The sequence below is a fragment of the Lithobates pipiens genome, unplaced genomic scaffold (assembly GCF_037356315.1).
Source record: "Lithobates pipiens isolate NorthernLeopardFrog02 unplaced genomic scaffold, aLitPip1_a1.2 Scaffold_27, whole genome shotgun sequence".
Taxonomy (NCBI): Eukaryota; Metazoa; Chordata; class Amphibia; order Anura; family Ranidae; genus Lithobates; species Lithobates pipiens.
The window spans coordinates 200,370,745-200,393,174 of NW_027507788.1; positions in this window are offsets into that span (position 1 = coordinate 200,370,745).

Sequence of the window (22,430 nt, forward strand, 5' to 3'; positions counted from 1 at the left end):
CTAAGCTCAAACCCACAGGAAAGGCCTGCTGTTATATTTAGATATTTCTGTGCAAACAAATGTATAACTTCCTGAAGTAATGATAGGTTTCCCATCCGGATCCATCCAAATAATTCTTCCTTGAAATGCATTGCTTTCATGGCACTTGCGGAAAATAAATCACCAACAAATTGCCTGACTTATTCTAGCAACATGTAATACCCATTTTCACCAATGACCTTATCTAAACATACGTAAATCACTGTATATTTTTGCTAAGAAAAAAAAAAAAGGTGTGGAAAGAGATCTCTTATCCCTGAACCTCCTTCAGTCAGGCCTTTAACCTCTCACGGCCTTGTGTTCTTTAAATCTTGAGTTACAAAGGTAATTTGTACATGGCCGAAGTTATTACTCAGTGATAATTAGCGACATTATTCCCAGGCTCCAAGGGATGAAAGGCACTGCAGACTGCTCTATGGATGTATGACCTTGAGTACATACAGATGTTACATGCGGAGCATTCAGGCATCTCAAAATGTATGTTTCTATCTGAAATTTTCACAGCAATTTTAGTGATGGGAAAACATATTATAAATGCCCTTGGTAGTCACAGTCAGTTAAAGGGTTATATAAAGAGGCGTACTCTTAATCAGATTAAATGTACAGCCTCGTTAAAAAGCTAAATGTGTCAATGTGTATTTCCAGGCAAACAGCTAAACATACACTATGGGAGTTATTTACGAAAGGAAAATCCACTTTGCACTGGAAGCGCACTTGGAAGTAAAGTCGCTGTAGATCTGAGGAGGACATGCAAGGAAAATAAAAAAACACCATTTTAGCTTGCACGTGATTGGATGATAAAATCAGCAGAGCTTCCCCTCCAGCTGAACGAATTAAAGACAGAGCTTCTTATCTTACACCCAAATCATAAGCCCGCAACCAAAACCTCCTGGTCTCCACCAACCGTCTTTGGGCAGACTATCTCCCCAAAGACCAAAGCCAAGAGTCCCGGGGTTATTTTAGATGCACAAATGTCAATGGATGCGCAAATAGGATCTGTAGTCAGTGGATCTCACCATCTGCTGCGCATGATTCGCAGACTCATCCCTTTTATCCCAAAGAATGACAAAGCAGTGGTAGTTGGAACAATCATTAATTCACGACTGGACTACGCAAATTCGCTTTACATAGGATTACCACAATATCAACTTGCGCGATTACAACTGATCCAAAACATGGCAGCAAGGCTGATAACAGGAAAAAAAACCTGGGAATCCATCTCTCCTTCGCTGAGGAGCTTACATTGGCTAACTGTAAAAAATCGGATCACGTTCAAGACCCTTTGCCTCACCCACAAATGCGTGCATAGAGAAGCTCCACAATACCTAATGGAGAAAATAAATCATTACACACCAAACCGCAGTCTTCGATCAGCCAACAAAAACCTCCTCCTCGTGCCCAAAGCCTGGTATAAATCCAAGGGGATTGGAGATTCGCTGTCCAAGGGCCTCAGGTATGGAATGCTCTACCAATCAACATCCGCCTGGAAGAAAATCACCTGGCTTTTAGGAAAAAACTCAAGACCTTCCTCTTTTAGCAGATGATCAAAGCTCGCCACAGCGCCTAGAGGCGATTCAGTTCACATTGTGCGCTATACAAGTATTTCATTCATTCATTCATTCATTCAGAGCTTCCCCTCATTTCAGATCTACCCCTTAGCCCTTGTACATACGGTCGGAGATTCCGACGGAATGTGTCCTATTGGACCATTTTGTCGGATATTCCGACTGTGTGTGGTCTCTATCAGACTGTTTCTGTCGGAGTATCCGACGGACCAACTTTTCCAACTTGCTGGAAATATTTTCCGACAAAATGCTCCGATCGGACATACTCCGATCATGTGTAGCCTACTCCGACGGACAAAGTGCCACGCATGCTCAGATCAAATTCCTAGACCAAAGATATTGGCTACTAGCCTGAACGTAGTCCCGTCATAACGAAATAACGTCATCACGTTATGTACAATCGGATTTTGTCCGACTGTGTGTATGCAACAGTTTCGGACAAAATCTGTCGGACAAAATCCAACGGATTTGGTTGTCAGAATGTCCGACCGTGTGTACAAGGGCTTAGATTTAGAGCGACTGCACTTTCAGTGCACTTTCAGTGCAAAGTGGATTTGCCTTTCATAAATAACCCCCATTATATGTTCATTGTTCTGCCTTATATTGGCCAGCCATTTTTGTGATACAAACCCACCAACCAATCAGGATTATTAGTCTGCTACTTTTTGGTTTAGAGTTACTGATTATGGTTCAAATCCATGCTGATTAGGCATGTGCAAACTGACATTTTTTGTTTCGGAATTTTTCTTTCGTCCAAAAAATACATTTATTTAGTTAATCCCGAAATTAGTTTTTATTTATTTTGTTTCGTTAAACCACTTCAATAACAGGGCACTTATACACCTTCCTGCCCAGACCAATTTTCATCTTTCAGCGCTGTCGCACTTTGAATGACAATTGCGCGGTCATGCTACACTGTACCCAAAATTTTTTTTTATCATTTTGTTCCCACAAATAGAGCTTTCTTTTGGTGGTATTTGATCGCCTCTGGGATTTTTATTTTCTGCTAAACAAATAAAAAAAGACCAAAAATGTTGAAAAAAAAAGTTTTTTTTTTGTTTCAGTTACAAAACTTTTGTAAATAAGTATGTTTTCTCCTTCACTGATGGTCACTGGCAGGGCTGCAGTGATGGGCACTGATAAGGCGGCACTGATGGGCACCGATGATGTGGCACCAATGAAGTGGCACTGATAGGCGGCACTGATATGCGACACAGATAGGCACTGATAGGTGGCACAAATAGGCACCGATAGGTGGCACGGATTGGCATGGATAGACGGCACGGATGGGCATGGATAGATGGCACGGATGGGCATGGATGGGCACTGATAGGTGGCATGAATGGGCACTGATAGGCAGCCCGGATGGGCACTGATAGGCGGCATTGTAGTGTACAGTATTGTACAGGTGGATGCCAATCAGTGCCAAACAATAATGCATGCCAATAAGTAATGCCCATTGTGGGCACTGATTGGCATCCATTGTGGGCACTGACTGGCATCCCTGGTGGTCTAGGGTGGCATACCTGGTGCTGGGCATCCCTGGTGGTCTGGTGGCATCCCTGGTGGTCCTGGGTGGGCATCCTCGGGGGGGGGGGGCTGCGCTGATACTCGATCAGCACAGACCCCCTTGTCAGAGGAGCAGCTGATCGGCTCTCCTCTACTCGCGTCTGACAGACGCGAGTGAGGAAAAGCCTATCAACAGCTCTTCCTATTTATACTGTGATCAGCCGTGATTGGATACGGCTGATCACATGGTAAAGAGTCTCCGTCAGAGACTTTACCGAGATCGTAGTTGCGGTGTGTCAGACTGACACCCCGCAACAATGATCGCTGCGATGCACCATATGACGTCTGGTCGGGATATTGAAACCACTTTGCCGCCGTCATTCTGCTATATGGCGGGCGACAAGTGGTTAAAAAATGCATTCATCCGAAAATCTGAAATAATTAAGGTTGAATCTGTCATTGAAGGCTTATGGTGTCTGTCGAATGTTCGTACATTTCCGGTTGAATGTTCCGCCTACAAGCTATAGTAGAATTCTAATGTTGTATGACACTAGTAATAATTATATTTATTAATTATTATTACTAGTCAACCAACATTAGAACTCTTCTATAGCCTATGGGTGGAGCATTTGACCATAAATGTCCACTCGCAGCGACTGCTTTGTCAAATCTTCATGTCGAATCTTTTCTCTCTATGTCGAATAATCTTGGACTAATAGAATTAGGTTAGGCACATTCGACCTTTTTTGCTAGTGTCTCTATAATGTTGAATCTTTTCTCTCTATGTCGAATCTTTTCTCTCTATGTACAATAATCTTGGACTAATAGAGCTAAGGTTAGGCACATCCGAACACAGGTTCGATGGACACAGATTGCTATTGTCAGCGTCATGTCGAATCTCCTATCTATATCGAATTGTTGTCACAATTAAAATGAAAATAAAGCATTTGTTTATGTCAGATCTGTTGGTTTTTGGATTGTGCATGTTCCTTGTCCTTTGTTAAAATGATAACGAAAACACCAGAAATTCGAATGAAAATGCATTCGGACAAAAATTAATGCACATGTCTAATGCTGATTGGAGAGAGGTTAGGATGCCAATTCACTGTCCAAACTGGAGGTTTTAGGACATGGGTGCTCAACCTGTGGCCATCCAGCAGTTATTAAACTACAAGTACCATCATGCCTCTACCTTTTGGAGCGATGATTGTACCCGTAAGCCTTGCAATGCCTAATGGGACTTTTAGTTTCTCAACAGCTGGAAGGCCACAGGTTGAGCATCCATGCTTTAGGAGGTGATACAGAAATGACTGAACCGGGGAGATCAATTGCTTAATTAAGAGCTAGGGGTGTCATTGATTTGGCTGTGTAGTGTGAAATGTGTGCATAAATCACAAGTCGGGCTGTACAGAATTTCAAATCCCATTTCAGCTAAAATAGTAAAAACATACACTATATTACCAAAAATATTTGGACATCTGCCTTTACGCACACATGAACTTTAATGGCATCCCAGTCTTAGTCCATAGGTTTCAATATTGAGTTGGCCCACCCTTTGCAGCTATAACAGCTTAAATTCTTTTGGGAAGGCTGTCCACAAGGTTTAGGAGTGTCTATGGGACCATTCTTCTAGAAGCGCATTTGTGAGGTCATGCACTTATGTCGACAAAAAGGCCTGGCTTGCAGTCTCTGCTCTAATTCATTCGAAAGGTATTCTATCGGATTCAGGTAGGACTCTGTGCAAGCCAGTCAAGTTCCTCCACTCCAAACCCACTCATCAATGTCTTTATGGATCTTGCTATGTGCACTGGTCTAAAACATTTGGTGGAGGGGGGATTATGGTGTGGGGGTTATTTTTCAGGGGTTGGGCTTAGCCCTTTAGTTCCAGTGAAGGGAACTCTTAAGGAGTCAGCACACCAAGACAGTTTGGACAATTTCATGCTCCCAACTTTGTGGAAACAGTTTGGGGATGACCACTTCCAGTTCCAACATGACTGTGCACCAGTGCACAAAGCACGGTCCATAAAGACACAGATGAGTCCTGACCTCAATGTGATAGAATACCTTTCAGATGAGTTAGAGCGGGACTGCGAGCCAGGTCTTCTCGACCAACATCAGTGCTTTACCTCACAAATGCACTTCTGGAAGAATGGTAAAACATTCCCATAGGCACACTCCTAAACCTCGTGGACAGCCTTCCCAGGAGAGTTGAAGCTGTTATAGCTGTAAAGGGTTGGCCAACTCAATATTGAACCCTACAGACTAAGACTGGGATGCCATTAAAGATCATGTGCGTTCAAAGGCAGGTGTCCCAATACTTTTGGTAATATAGTGTATGCATTTATTTTATTTATTACAGGTATATAGCACTGGCAGTTTACACAGCCCATAACATAAATTGTACATTTACATGAGCCCCTGCCCTCAAGGAGCTTACAATCTAAGGTCCCTAAGGCCGTCTATAGATGGTACAAACTGCCCCATCAACACAGACAGTCCTGCCGAGCAATTGTCTTTGGGTGGGGGAAGCCAGGAGAAGACAGTAATTTTAACTAGCAGCCGCTTGCGATAATAACAAGCGAATCCTGCAGGCTAGTTGTACCCAAGTTGATCAATTGATCAACTTGGTACATTAAGCTTTCTCATTAATGGTTCGAATCTTAGCCAGTTTCTGCTGAATCAGCTGAAATTTGAACCATGTATGGCCAGCCTAACTCATATTCATACATACTAGGGCCAATTTAGACAAGATCTAATTTGCCAGCATGTTTTTGGCATGTGGGAGGAAGCTTAACCACTTAAGGACCGCCGCATGTAAAAATACGTTGGCAGAATGGCACGGAAGGGCACAATCACGTACCCGTACGTGCCTGCCTTCCAGTGGGTGGGGGGTCTGATCAGGCCCCTCCCCCTGGCTGCAGCGGTCAGTTTTGCTTCAGGAGCGATCCGGGATGAGGGGATGCCATTGGTTTCTGGCCACCCCCTCTCGATCGCTTCTAGCAAATGAGAAGCTTCCCCTGCCTGTGTAGTGTAAACACAGGCAGGAGGAAGTGATTTCACTCTCCTCGGGGCGGTCTTTTTGACCGGACGGCGAGGAGAGAAGACATAGTAAGTGAACCAACACTACACTGACATTTAGGTACACATAGGCACACTGTCACCCCCTGATCACCCCCCAATCACGCCCCCCCTCCCAGTCACAGTGTCACTGATTGCAGTGATCATTTATTTACTGATCATTGCATTTAGTGTCAGTTGTAACTGTAAAAAGTGTCAGGGCAGTTAGTGTTAGGTCCAGGGTAGCCCCCTACCTCCCCCAATAAAGGTTTAACTCCTTGATTGGCCCCCAGGTAACCCTTTCACCCCCTTTTGCCAGTGTCACTAAGCAATAGTTTTTCTGATCGCTGCATTAGTGTCATTGGTGCCGCTAGGTAGCTAGTTATTTTTTAGGTTCACTGCCAGGTTTTTATAGCATTAGGTACCCCCATATACTACCCAATAAAGGTTTTAACCCCCTGATTGCCCCTAGAGTTAACCCTTTCACCAGCGATCACCGTATAAGTGTCACTGGTGATGCTGGTTAGCCAGTTAGTTATTTAGGTTCCCCGTCAGGTTTTTATATAGTGTCAGGGACACCCATATACTACCTAATAAAGGTTTTAACCCCCTGATTGCCCCTAGTTAACCCTTTCACCAGTGATCACCGTATAAGTGTGACTCTGGTTAGTTAGCTTGCTTTTTATAGCATCAGGGCACCCACCATTTATTACCCAATAAAGGTTTAACCCCCTGATCACCCGGCGGGTGATATTAATTAGGTTTTAGGGTCAGGGTCTGAGTCGCCCCAGGCAGCGCTAGGCTAGTGCCAGTACCGTTAACACCCACGCGCAAAGCATAAACCTCCCGTAGTGGTATAGTATCTGAACAGATCATCAATATCTGATCTGATCAGATCTATACTAGCCTCCTCAGCAGTTTAGGGTTCCAAAAAAACGCATTGTTAGCAGGATCAGCCCAGATACCTGCTAGCACCTGCATTTTTCCCCTCCGCCCAGCCCACCCAAGTGCAGTATCGATCGATTACTGTCACTTACAAAACACTAAACACATAACTGCAGCGATCGCAGAGTCAGGCCTGATCCCTGCGATCGCTAACAGTTTTTTTTGGTAGCGTTTTATATTTAAATCCTGAGGGCGGTGCTTGGTTTTCGGGGTCCCGTACGTGGCTAGGCTCCCAAAAAGTCCCCCACATGTGGTATCCCCGTACTCAGGAGAAGCAGAGAATTTATTTTGGGGTGTAATTTCACTTATGCCCATAGCATGTGTGAGCAATATATCATTTAGTGACAACTTTGTGCAAAAAAAAAAAAAGTTTGTAATATTCCCGCAACGTGTGGTAAAATATAAAATATTCCATGGACTCAACATGCCTCTCAGTAAATAGCTTGGGGTGTCTACTTTCCAAAATGGGGTCATTTGGGGGGGGGGGGGGGGGTTTGTGTTATTTTGGCATTTTATGGCCTTCGAAACTGTGATAGGTAGTGAGGAGTGAAATCAAAAATTTGCACCCTTTGAAATCCTGAAGGCAGTGATTGGTTTTCGGGGGTTCCGTACGCGGCTAGACTCCCAAAAAGTCCCACATATGTGGTATCCCCGTACTCAGGAGAAGCAGAATATATTTTGGGGTGCAATTCCACATATAACTATGGCATGTGTGAGCAATATATCATTTAGTGACAAATTTTTGTAAACTTTTTTTTTTTGTCATTATTCAATCACTTGGGACAAAAAAAAAAAAATATTCAATGGGCTCAACATGCCCCTCAGAAATTTCCTTGGGGTGTCTACTTTCCAAAATGGGGTCATTTGGGGGGGAGGGTTGTACTGCCCTGCCATTTTAGCACCTCAAGAAATGAGATAGGCAGTCATAAATTAAAAGCTGTGTAAATTCCAGAAAATGTACTCTAGTTTGTAGACGCTATAACTTTTGCACAAACCAATAAATATACACTTATTGACATTGTTTTTACTAAAGACATGTGGCTGAATACATTTTGCCCTAAATGTATGACTAAAATTTAGTTTATTCGATTTTTCTTATAACAAAAAGTAGAAAATATATTTTTTTTTCAAAATTTTCAGTCTTTTTCCTTTTATATCATAAAAAATAAAAATCGCAGAGGCAATAAAATACCATCAAAAGAAAGCTCTATTTGTGGGAAGAAAAGGACACAAATTTCGTTTGGGTACAACATTGCATGACCGTGCAATTGCCAGTTAAAGCAGTGCAGTGCGAAATTGTAAAAAGACCTCTGGTCCTTAGGCTGACAATTGGTCCGGGGCTAAAGTGGTTAAGTAGGCAATTCCAACAGATAGTGACGTGGTTGGGATTTGAATCTCTAGTGCTGTTACGCAGAATTGCCAACCACTTAGCCACTGTGCTGTCTGTATTTCATTTGTGTATTTAAATTCTGCTTTAAAGCAACCCTGTCGATAAAAAAAAAAAAGACTTCCAGTCAATAGTAGTAAGATAATTTATAGCCTGTAAAAAGATAAAATAAAAAAGCTGATTTTGTTGCAATGTTCATTTTGTATTCCAGAACCACAAGATATCCTCAGGCCGCGTACACACGCGCGGACTGTTCGCCCAACTTTGTCCGTCCAACAGTTTCGGCAAACAGTCCGCTCAAAATTAGCATGGACGGACATGGCTACACACGACGAACGAACAGTCCGCTGAAACCGTGCGCGATGACGTGAACGTGCCGTACGTCGGGACGAAAAATACGACGTCCTATACACTGCATTATAACTTTCGGCGTGTAAATCCTTTCTGAGCATGCGCGGAACTTAGTTTGTCGAACAAGCCTACACACGGGCGGACTGTTCGCTCAAACAAGGTTTCAGCGGACAGTTTTTCGGAATTTCCGAAAAACCTTGTCCGTCCAACTGTCCGCTGAAACTGTCCGCTGAAAGCCCACACACGAGCGGACTGTCCGCCCAAACACTGTTCAGCGGACAAGGTTGGGCGAACAGTCCGCCCGTGTGTACGCGGCCTTATTCTGATGGCCTGCATCATTCAGCTCACTTTCTCTTAGACAAGATTGTCATATACTGTACCTGCATCCGTCGGCAGGCTCAGGATAGTCTCCCCCTATTATACCTCCTATCATAATGTTCTTTGTTAGAAAATTAGCCAAACTGATTTATCTACTTCTTTTTCCTCTAATGAAAATCGCCATTCATTGCCACATTATAACTGACGTTTTTTTTTTCATTTGGCAAATGTTGTTTATACTGATTAACGTGGATTTCATCAGTGAATGGTATGTCTGATGATGGATTTATGGGACATGTCAAAAACTGTCTGTGTTTTTATTTACTGTTTACTTTTTTATGAATGGGTTGGGCTTTGTAACATTACTAATTCACACTGGAGAGGCGGTATCCCGGCACTTCTGGATTCTATAAAGATCCCTATCCCCAGACCCCTTCACACTCACTGACTTCTCATGCTTATCATATGTAGGAAAGGAGTTTTCGGGACTTTGAGTGAGGAACAAGACACGTGGTAGAGAAATTGTTTATATGCCAATTAAACAATTTTACAAAGTATTGAATATGAGTATTTTTATCTATATACACAAGGTGATGGTATGCAAAAAAGAAGAATTCATGTATGTACATGCGCGCATCTGAAATCGCATTGTATCCTATGGAAGTAACTAGTATAAAAAGCCAATGCTTATTGAGTAATGGGCCAAACAGACCCCTGTTCATTTCACACCAGAACTTTCAACACCGTGAAAGTTCGGACCCGAATAACGAACCCCATTAAAGTCAATGGGACCCAAACGTCAAATATCAAAATTGCCCATTTTGAAGACTTATATGTCAGTAATTGGGCATACAATGGTTATAGGGGTCCGTGTCCTGCCTTGGGGGGCATGTATCAATAAAAAAAAAGTTTGTGAAAAACTTCATTTTTAAATGAGCAGTGACAGAGCTGCAATAATCTCTGGTGTGGTTCCTGTCCCCTAAAAACAGCAGCTGAAGCACTGCATGGCACCTTTTAGCCTGACTCATGAACTGCATGGCCCTTTGAACTCTTAGGGGGTGCATGATGTTCATAGGACAATTCTGCAGAGGAGGACATGGAGGTGGCTGAGGAGGAGGGGGTGGAGGTCACATGTCCGGCATTATCACCACCAGCTGTATAGAGATGTGGGGGCACAACAAGCTTCAGCACTGAGCACTGTCCTGCAGCCTTTCAAGTTGCAAGCAACGTTACCCAGTGCGCTTTGAATGAAATATATCATCTTTTCCCATGCATGCTGGACCATGTGTCAGTAGTAAGGTGTTTTTTTTTTATGGCTGAGTGCCTTGCCCAACGATGTCAGAACATTCACTTCCACGTGATTGTAGAGAGATGGAACGGCCTTATGTGAAAAGTAGTAGCGACTGGGAACCTGCCATTGTGGTACAGCACATTGTACAAATTCATGGAAGGGCAGAATCCACCAGGCTGAAAGGTAGAAGTTTGACAAGCTTGCATTTAGGTGCTTAGCATGTGGGTGGCAAGGACTGTATTTTTTTTTCCGCTGCAGCAGATGGGGCAGAGAAATTTGCCGGCTACAGTCTACAGCTGGTGGTGTGCTGCAGGCAGATGGGCTGCTAGGACCTGGGGCACCCTGTGCTATACCATCATCCCTGTCTGTGGAGGCTGATGAGAGGTAATGACTCAGTATAGCAGGGACAGACTGAAGTGGGTAAGGAGGAGGAGGAGGAGCAGATTTGTGCCCCTTTTCTGTGGCTTTTAGATGCTCTTGCCAATGGGCTGAGTTGTTGGACGTTAAATGCCTTGTTAAGCATGTGGTACCCATATGGCTGGTGTTTTTGCCACGTTTGATGTGCCTGAGACACAGCTTGCAGATAGCAACAGTGCAATCTGCTGCAGATGTGCTCAAAAAGGCCCAGACAGCTGAGCTTTGGGGAGTGGGTCGGGAGATAACAGCTGTAGAATGGAATAAGGTGGCTGCTCTCTACTTTTTCTTGATGTCTGCCTCCTTGGGGCTGTGCTGCCTCACCTTCAGTTTCCTCATCTGCTCTATCTGGTTACATCAGTGGCCTCATCATCAGTTTCCTCATCTGCTCTATCAAGTCACATCAGTGACCCCATCATCATCATCATCTCCATCTCCTCCATCATCATCATTACCACTGGAGAAAACTTGACAATACGCTGCGGCTGGGGAAACATGAATGCCGATTTGTCTACCAGTGTTATCCCCTCTCTCTAGGCTCATGTTCCTGTCTACATCAACCTCAGAACCAACAACTGATCCAGGAATGGATGGGCATCGTCAAGGAGCAAGTGGCTGACGCTCCTTCCATGGCTGATGTTGGGGCTATGGCAGGAATATATGTGAGTTATTTATGAAGTTTCCTCCAATCCCTGGGTGACGATGGCCCATAAGTATTTTTGAGCCTGGCCATATGGGAGCAGAGTCCAGGGTCCAGTGGCCTGGGAGGGTACCCCTCTGCTGGGGGGCTCTGCTCTGGAAGGAAGGAGCCAGAGAGGAAGGAAGAGAGAGAAAGTGAGAGATCAGAGGAAGCCTCACACCCTTTCAGCCTCAGCTAGGCTTAGTTGAGCCACCCTGGGAGCCATTGTGACCTGTCCAACAGAAGGCCTGTTAAACAGTCACATGAACTGCATGATCTTTACAAAAGACTGAGCGAGTCATTTCAAATACTACACCCTAATAATACTTCCATCCCATCCTCATTCAAGCTTATTCCCGTAAATAAAAAACAAAAACAAAATAAAGCCCATGGACTGGTTTCTGTCTACTAAGTGTATGCTGAAAAGCTCCTGGGGGTAGAGCTACACATAATATTGATAAACAATAGCACTTTTAAGAAGTTTCCACAGTTTCCCCTTTAAAGGGTTGCTTAGGCAGCTCACAATGGTGAGAAAGAAAGACCAATAGTTAATAATAACATTACCACATATTATTTATTATTTCCATCCCATTAAAACATATTACTCACAAATACTCCTGAAGAGTGAATCAATTCTCGAAACATGTCAAGCTCCTCTATTGGCCATGTTTTTATTTTATTACATGTGTATTATATGTTTATCTGTTCATTTTTATCATATGGTTAAGATTCCATATTGTATGTAATTGTACCCAGTTACTACGTTTATTGGCATCTGATGTCTCATAGAGAAGTTAGTAGGTTACCTACCCATTATTCCCCACTATTCCTTCTACTGTTTTGTGTCATTATGGTTTCATACTACTTTACATATATTAACTGTATTGGGATACCAACCATTATCATCATTTTAACAGTTTTTTCTCGTAATATACTGCCATACAATAAATGTTGACTTATTTATTAACTGCGTGCTTCATTTAAAGTCCCACCCTCTCTGTTCTCCTTTCACAATAAATAGGCATGGAAACATATCACCTTACCAGGTCACCGCTTCATTTAAAGTCCCAAACCTCCCTTTTCTCACGTTCAATAGGGATGGAAGCACACAGTTTTATGTTTAATCTCATTTGACAACAGCAGTTTACATTATCCTATATCAACTTTCATTATTGTCTAAATATTATTTATCACTGGGTTATCTCCCCCCTTTTATGAGGGATTTGATACCTACTTGTTGGGCGTTACCAACTCCATCCACCATTAACTGACAAATAGTTAATTCCCCATTCTGTGTTGTTTGTGTTACATGATCTGGTCATGAGCCATTTGGCTCTCATTGGCTCTGGGAGCTGTGAGGCGTACCGCGGGAATTCCTTCCTCCTCCCTCCCATGGGGTGGGCAGATGTCTTAGCGCTATGCATCGACGCCACTCCCCCATATGCCTAATGGGTGGTGTCAGGTATTATAACGCCACCATAAGGTTGCTATATACATCTGTGGCAACATAGGAGGAAATGTTTGGCGCCAATGCTGGGCGGCTTAGCTGTCCAGGTGAGGAAGCCTCCCTCCTACACTGCACCCTTACGTGGCATTGGAAGTGTACTACAGCTGGGTCCATGCAAGCCTTACCCCCGGATGGCCGTGTGTCCAACTGGTTCTTTACCTTTCCTTCATTGGTCAACACGCACTACTTTAGACTATAGTCTTTATAGTCCTTCATGGACAAGCACCAGGTAGCACCTAAGCATATGGTTACCACCATGAGCTCCCTTGATACACATTAGTACTGGCCTTATAAGTTCCCTTGGTGTCATTGTTTCCTATCTCTCATTGTATGTTTTTATTCCTTGCTTTCTTTTTTTTTGCTTAACTGACACATTAATACACTTCATTGCACTTACCCTGCCCCCCTTTTGTATGCAGGATCAACACATGTATTAATACACATATCAATATATTTTCCACATAAGTCCCTTAATGTCAGCTCCACCAATATTCACGGGTTCTATTGGGATAATTTTCCTTGGATGCTATATCCTGGACATAGCCATGCATTGGACCAACATGCGATTTAGACTCCAACAGCTCCCGGAAAAGATGCCCTTTGGGCTCCCCAGGTCATAGTCTTTCATCTCAAATGCACAGTTGTTTTTGTAAGTATCGAGCTATCGTGTTTCCCCAGTACATACATAACTGCTTAGGACACCTCATAGAAAGTTATTTATATCATTACAGATTTACTTCATGTGCCCGTTCCTGGAGGGTGAAACAATTCACGAAAAGCGTCAAGCTCCTCTATCTGCCGTGTCTTTATTTTATTACACGTATATTAGTATTATATGTTTGTTTATTTTTATCATATAGTTAAGATCCCATATTGTATGTAATTGTACCCAGTTACTACGTTTATTGACACCAGATGCCTCACAGAGAAGTTAGTGGGTTACCTACCCACTATTTATTTTACTGTTTTGTATCATTATAGTTTCATACGACTGTATATATATATATATTAACTGTATTGGGATACCAACCATTATTATCATTAACCACTTGCCAACCGGTTCACAAAGATATACATTGGCAAAGTGGCACGGGTGTACAAAACAACGTACCTGTATATCGATGTATCATCCGCGGCTAGCAATCGTGGCACGGAGAGGCAAAACGGGTATGTAAACAAATAATTTCCCTGTTCTGCCTAGCAACATGACAGGTGTCTACTACTCCCAGTGATTGGGAGCAGTGATCTCTGTCATGTTCCAGTGAGCTCATCCCCATACAGTTAGAACTTGCTCGCCCCCTAGTGTTTAACCCCTCCCCTGCCAGTGACATTTACACATTAATCAGTGCATTTTTATACCACTGATCGCTGTATAAATGCCATTGGTCTCAAAATAGTGTCAAAGGTGTCCGATCTGTCTGCGGCAATGTCGCAGTCACAATAAAAATTGAAGATCGCCGCCATTACTAATAAAAAAATGAATAAGAATGCCAAAAATCTATCCCCTATTTTATAGACGATAACATTTGCGAGAACCAATCAATATATGCTTATTGCAATTTTTTTTTACCAAAAATATAGAAAGAGAAGAATACATATTGGCTTAAACTGTGAAAGAAATTTGTTTTTTTTTTTTATATTTTTTTGGGGGGATATTTATTATGACAAAAAGTAAAAAAATATTGATATTTTTTTTCAAAATTGTTGCTCTTTTTTTGTTTATAGAGTAAAAAATAAAAACTGTAGAGGTAATCAAAAGAAAACTCTATTTGTGGGAAAAAAAGAAGTCAATTTTGTTTTGGTACAACGTCGCACGACTGCGCAATTGTCAGTTAAAGTGCTGCAGTGCCGTATCGCAAAAAATGTCTTGATCAGGAAGGGGTAAAACCTTCCGCGGCTGAAGTGGTTAATATGCTTTAACAGTTTTTTTCTCATAATATTTTGCCATACAATAAATTATGACTTATTTATTAACTATGTGCTTCATTTAAAGAGGAAGTAAACCCATCCATATCCATTCCTTGCAAAGGTAAAGCATAATGGATCGCATAAAGCATCGCATAGTAGTCCATTATGTGTCACGTACCTGACACAGGAGCCAGCGAAGTCGCCGCTGTCCCCTGTAGTTCCGAGTGTCAATCTTCTTGGTGTGTCTCGCTGCTCCGGCGCTCTGATTCGCCGGAGCAGCGATGACGTCACTCCCGCGCATGCGCACGGGAGCCGACACTCGCGGCATATCACCATGATCTGCGGCTTACCCAGTGCGCCTGCACGCCATGAGCCATAGACAGCGGTGCCTGTCTTCAGGTAAATATCTCCTAAACCGTATAGATATTTCTTGGACCTACAGGTAAGCCTTAATCTAGGCTTACTGTACCTGTAGGTCAAAGTGGTTTGTAAGGCCGCGTACACAGGGGCAGATTGTCTGCCCAACTAAGTTCGTCAGACAATCCGACAGACAGTCCGTTCAACTTTTGAATGAACGGACTTGACCACACACGATGAACAGACAGTCCGCTGAAAGCTTGCGCGATGACGTGTACAGCACGTACGACGGGACTAGAAATACGACGTCCAATACACTGCAATGCAACCTTCGGCGTGTAAATCCTTTCTGAGCATGCGCCATACTTAGTCCGTCCAACTTGCCTACTCACGAGCAGACTGTCTGCTGAAACCAAGTTTGGACGGACAAAATTATGGAAATTCCGAAAGACTAAGTCCGTCAGACTGTCCGCTGAAAAAGTCCGCTGAAGCCCACACACGAGCGGATTGTCCGTTGAAACACAGTTCAGCGGACTAAGTTGGGCAGACAATCCGCCCGTGTGTACGCGGCCTAAGGGTTTACAACCACTTTACATTCCCACCTTCTCTGCCCACTTTCACTCACAAAGACAGATTAAAAAGCATCCCATCTAAATATCAATGAAATATTCTAATTGTTGGGCACAACAGAGTCTCCCCCGATCCACTTGTCTGTGACTGGCAGCACGTTACTTCCAGCAGGGACCTGACGTCACTTCTTGTTGCTGTGCACAGCATCATCAGGAAGTAATTATTACATTTTTTGATTGTCAAATATTTTTTTTTTTTTCAGATGTAATAAAATAATGTAGAAATGTATCTCTGTTGAAAACTTCTGTCCCAAAATTTCCAGCATCAAAGACTTATTTTAGAAAATGCAAACCAATGTATTACCATAGAGGAAAATAGGTAAAGTTGATGCAGTTTGCAAAAGCCTACATGCACTTTCAAGAAAACAATATGTGTCCAAGGTCTGGTAGAAGTCATTTACCTCGCTGACTTTTAGATAAAGCACGAGAAAATGTTATTGTATTTGTATTCTTTCTTGGAGTCAATCTATAAATTTAACCTGCAAGATCAGAGAAACCATATAAGTATCTTGCTACTTGGTTAGCTAATGACCCAGCAGTAATGGCAGCTAATTTTTTTCCCAGCAGCTTACCTTTCTTTTTTTTTTCTAAATAATTTATTGAAGATCTTGTCATACAGATTAAATGGTGAAAGTAACAGGCGGGACTCCTCGTCGCCCGAAATAGGCATTTAAACATTTAAACAGTGGAGATAAATTAAGGGGTAGATATTCAGCAAATAATCATCAGTGTGCCCTGGTACCCTTGGGGGAGAGGGGGGGGTCACAATGATAAAAGAGAGAGTGCTCGACATACAGCAGTAAATACAGACGAAAACAAGTGATAATGTAGAACTGGATGGCTCTTTTCTTAAGAATACTAAACTATGAGGGAAAAAAATATATAGAAAGAAAGAGGGGGGGACCTGCGGTCCCTTTCCTTAGATGCAGTAGTTAAAGACTACTAGCTCTGACTATAGTGACAAGTTATTTTTTCATTTTTTTTTTTTCTGTTGGGCAGTTGTGGGTGAAGAATAAATAGTCCAGTTCCAATCCCTAGAGGTTTTAGTGAGGTAGGAAAGATTAGAGAGATCTAAAGAGGTGCCATCAATATCATATTACGAATGGAGATCCTTGTAGTAAAAGAAAGGCCTATAGAAAGACCTGAGTGTCTCTGGAGATATTGTTGAAATCATGAAAGCCCCCCACCGTGAGAAAAATCTTTTATTTGCGACTGGGTGGTTAAAGTCAGTGTTGATTTTTTAATTTGTGAAGCTACAACAATAGCTCTTCTTTAACCTGTGAGATTTTTGGACAGGACAAAGAGGTTACATTTTTGAGTATTGCTCTCCGAGCCACAAAAAGGCAGATTAGGATCCAATGTATTTACATGACCAGAAGTGGGTGAGATAAAGATAAAGTGGGTGAGAGGACAAGAGAGCGACTAATGCCGTGCACACATGGCCGGACTTTCCGTCAGAATAGGTCCGACGGTCTTCCCGACGGACTTTCTGTGGACTTCTGATGGACTGTCCGAACGAACGGACTTGGCCACACACAATCACACCAAAGTCTGATGGATTCAAATGTGCTGATTTACGACTGGACTAGAATAAGTAATGCTGCGTACACACGTAGCAGACTATCCGGCAGACTTAGTCTGGAGGACTTTCCGCCGGACTGTCCGCCGGACTGTCCGCCGGACTTTCCGAACGAGCTACTTGCCCACACACGGCACTTTTTCAGTGGACTAATACGGCGTACTATCCGCCGTACTTTTAAAATGAACGGACTCGCCCACACACGTGTAGGAAAGTCCACTCATTTTGAGCGCGTCCCCAGGTAGCCTCCTTCGCTGGCCCCGTCACCTGGTATGGACTTAAAGGGGAACCCCTATGGCGAAAAATCGGCGTGGGGGTTCCCCCTAGGTCCATATCAGACCCTTATCCAAGCACGCTACACGGCCGGCCAGGAAAGGGGGTGGGGACGAGCGAGCACCCCCCCCTCCTGAGCCGTACCAGGCCACGTGCCCTCAACATGGGGTGGTGCTGTGGTGCCGTGTGGCCCCCCCACTCCAAAGCACCTTGTCCCCATGTTGATGAGGACAAGGGCCTCTTCCCGTCAACCCTGGCCATTGGTTGTCGGGTCTGCGGGCGGGGGGCTTATCGGAATCCGGCAGCGATACCAGCCCCCCACCCTATGTGAATGAGTATGGGGTACAATGTACCCCTACCCATTCACCTGTAAAAAAAAGTAAAAAAAAAACACAACACACAAGGGTTAAAATAGTTTATTGCACAGCTCCGGGGGTCTTCTGTCCGTCTTCTGGGGTCTTCTTGCCGGACTCCTCCGCTATCTTCTGCTAGCTCTTTTGCTAGCGGAGGAGCCCGGCTTTCTTCTTCGCTGCCGCCCTCTTCTTCCGACTTCGGGGGTCTTGTCCCCCTCTTCAGGGTTCTTGTCCCCCTCTTTGGTTCTTCTTGCCGGGCCACCGCGCCTTCTTCTAGCTCTTTTACAAGCGGTGGCCCGATCTTCTGTCGCCGCTGTTGCCGTCTTCTGTTCTTCTGTTCCTCTCTTCAGATGTTGCCTCGTCGCTGCCTCCGCTCACAATGGCAGGGATGCGGCGCGCGACGACTTATATAGGGACATCACCGGATGATGTCCCCACCCATTATGATGTCACAGTCCCAGAGGATGCTGCATAATGGACCTGGGGGGACCCCCACGCCGATTTTTCGCCGAGGGGTTCCCCTTTAAGTCCATGTCAGGTGTCGCTGGACCCGGCTACCTGGAGACACACTCAAAATGAGCGGATTTTTCCCCTCGCGGGAAAAGTCCACTCATTTCAAAAGTACAGCAGACTAGCACACACACACGGCCGTACTGTCCGCCGAAAAAGCGAGTCTGGCGGACAGATTGGAGTGCAAAAATACTTTCTTAGTCCGCCAGACCTTTGGGTAAAAAAAGTCCGCCGGAGGCTACACACGGGTGGATTGTCTGGCGGACTTGAGTTTGCCGGACTTTTCCACCGGATTGTTTGATCGTGTGTACGAGGCATAAGTTCATAGCCAGTAGCCAATAGCTGCCCTAGCGTCGGTTTTCGTCCATCGGACTAGCATACAGACAAATGGATTTTTTGAAGTGGTGCTTCACAAATAGTGTGTAAAAATGCAGGGAATGCTTCTTAATACTCAGCCATACAAAAACAGGTGCTCAAAAAGGAAGAAAAAAGGGGGGACCAATAGTGAAGTATGCTAAGATTGAAAATTTATTGCGCATAAAAGGTTATACTTACAAAAGTACGTTAAAATCAGGCATTGAAATGAACAGAGGATGCAGCAAACACCATTGCATAGCGTTCCCACGAGACTGGAAATTACGTCAGTACTGGAAGTGCATTGCATCAATGCATTTCACCCTCCCACAGGGCGTCATCAAAGGACAAACAGATTAAATCCTTTGATGACACCCTGTGGGAAGGTGAAATGCATTGATGCGACGCACTTCTGGTACTGACGTCATTTCCGGTCTCGTGGGAACGCTGCGCAATGGTGTTTGCTGCATCCTCTGTTCATTTCAATGCCTGATTTTAACTTACTTTCTTGATCATACATCACGGGACACAGGAGCTTCATTACATAGTGGGTTATATAGGCACCTCTGGTGATTGGACACTGGTTGACCCTAATTAAGGAGAATTCCTCCCCTATATAACCCCTCCCATCTGGGAGGCACCTCAGTTTTTTCGCCAGTGTCTGGGTGATGGTCACGTAAAACTTTAGCTCTATGCAGGTCCCTGCGAGGGCCGAAGGGCTACATCAAACCGGATCCATACCTCGGGCCGATATTTGACTCCCAAGATGGTATGGTACCCGGGCCTCGTCTGCCGAAGAAGCGAGGTTTTGCCTGTAAGTCCTCTCCATTGGAAGACTGGGCTCTGGGAAAACCAGACTTGGTGTACTGTTTATACAGAGCGCACGAAAGTTTCTGGCAGAGCTTTTTACATGGCCCAGGTGGGAGGATCTTTTCGTAAGAGCCCCAGATATACCTGAACGTTGGCTAACAATACCCGCCGTGATGGGTGAAGGCTGGAATTGGTCTGGTTCAGCAATTCCTGCGGCGGGGACAGGTAAGGGAAGTCATCCTGTATATTTAAATATATGAATGGATTTCTTCATTGTGAGTAGTTGTATGTCTTACCTGGTTTCCACCACTAGAGGGAGTAAGAGCAGCCTGATGCATACTTACTTGCCTTTCAATACACACGCTCAGTGGAAGCCTGGTTTCTTCAGCTACTCACGTCTCCATTGCAGTCCCTGCCACAGATAAAGGTAAACAGGGGTCCCACGCAGTTCAGGGGTCCCACGCTGCTCCGTTTTGGGTCCTCCTCCCCCCCCGGATTCCGCGGTCCTCGTGCACGCGCGCCGGGCGCGCTCCCGGCCTTATGGAGGAGGGGGGTGTGTGGTTGCGAGCCGTGCACGTCAGTGTGCACGGCGCTGTACTGCGCAGGCGCCAGGAGGCAGTTTTAAAAGCCCAGAGCGTCAGGGGACTGTAACTGGAGACACAGGAGCTGTGGGCAGTAAGCATCCGTGGGATTGGATCCAGGCAAACCTTAAGACACCTACTCAGCGTCAGGTTGTGCAGTTTAAGCATATATTTATTTATTGTGAGACTTTAAGCGCAACAGTGATCGCACTTGTACTAGTACCTCTGCTTTGTAGCTTAGTACTATGTCTCCTCGTAAGAGGATCTCAGGGGGAGGTAATAAGAGCACTGGCAAGTCACCGCCTAGGTCCAGGGGTTCCAAAAGTGCCTGTAAATTACCATCCCCCTCTGCAAGACTGGAGCCAGCCTCTCAAGACGAGTCAGTGCACCTGTCAGGTTTTGCAGCCTCTCCTAATGTCGCAGCCCCGGTTTATGTCACTGAGGACTCCCTTAGGGCTACATTGGAGGGTTTTGAAGGGAGAATCATGAATTTTATTTCTGCTTCCCTAAAAGATAGCAGAAAAAGGGGTCGATCCCCTCCCTCTGCTGAAATCCCTCTCTCGGATAGTTCTTCTGAAAATGAGGAGGGATCCCTGTCTTTGGATAGGGATCATGAGCAGTCGGATGAGTCAGAGGAAGAGGAGATAGTCCCCTCCTCCCAGGCACTCAGAAAGCAGGTGCAGTATTATACTGAATTGGTGCATACCACATTCAGAATGCCTGCTGCTGAGGTCGCTACGTCCTCTGTTTCTTCCCTGGGAATCAGGAAAGCCCCACAGACTGCTTATTCCTTCCCAATTCATCCTTTAATGGATAAATTGATGTATGAGGATTGGGGACATCCCGATAAACTGTTTACTCCTCCCAAAAGGTTTTCCATGCATTATCCTGTGGAGGAAAGTTTCACCAAGAAGTGGGGGGTCCCATCTGTCGATGCGGCTGTTTCTTGTGTGAATAAAAACCTAACTTGTCCTTTGGATAATGCGCAGGTATTCAAGGATCCAACTGATAAAAGGCTGGAAACCTTATTAAAAACCTCCTTTTCCATAGCTGGCGCTGTGGTGCAACCTACAGTCGCAGCCGTGGGGTTGTGTCAGTTCCTCAAGGAACAGGTTAAACAGATGTTTGGACTCCTTCCCAGTGAGGAAGTAGAAAATTATGCAGAATTGCCTCACATCTTGTGTTTCATAATTGATGCGATTTTGGATTCTGTCCAACAAGCATCACGTTTGTCCCTCATGTTGGTGCACATGCGTAGGGCCCTATGGCTAAAGAATTGGGCTGCTGAGCTGTCATGCAAAAAGCATTTGACTGGGTTCCCGTTTAAAGGGGAGCGTTTGTTTGGGGAAGAATTAGATAAATTCGTCCAAAATATTTCAGGAGGTAAGTCTACTCTCCTTCCAGTCAAAAAGAGCAAGCGTCCTTCATTTAGGCGTGCTCTCTCTCCCGAAGCATCAAGCTCTAAACAGTGGCGACGGCCTTCTCAGTCCTCCTCTGCTAGAAAGGCTCAAGGCCGAGCCCAGGGACAGAAAAAGACTTGGGGGCGAAAGCCTGCCAAGCAGAGCCCCAAAACCTCCTTGTGAAGGGGCGCCCCCACTCGGCAGAGTGGGGGGAAGGCTCCTGCAGTTTGCAGGCGCCTGGCGGGAAGAGATTCAGGACAAGTGGGTGATCTCTTCAGTATCTCTGGGCTACAAGCTAGAGTTTCAGGAGATTCCACCTTCTCGTTTCCTAAGGTCAAGGATCCCCAGGGATCCAGTAAAGCAAAGACCGCTATTCCTGGCCTTAGATCAATTACTATCCCAGGGTGTGATAGTAGAAGTGAGCCCGAAAGATCAGGGTTCAGGGTTTTATTCAAATCTCTTCACCGTTCCAAAACCAAATGGAAGTGTCAGACCTATCCTGGATCTGAAAGACCTAAACCGGTTTTTACACATCCAGACCTTCCGAATGCAGTCAATCCGCACTGTGGTCTCCTCCCTGCAAGGGGGAGAGTTCATGGCATCAATAGATATCA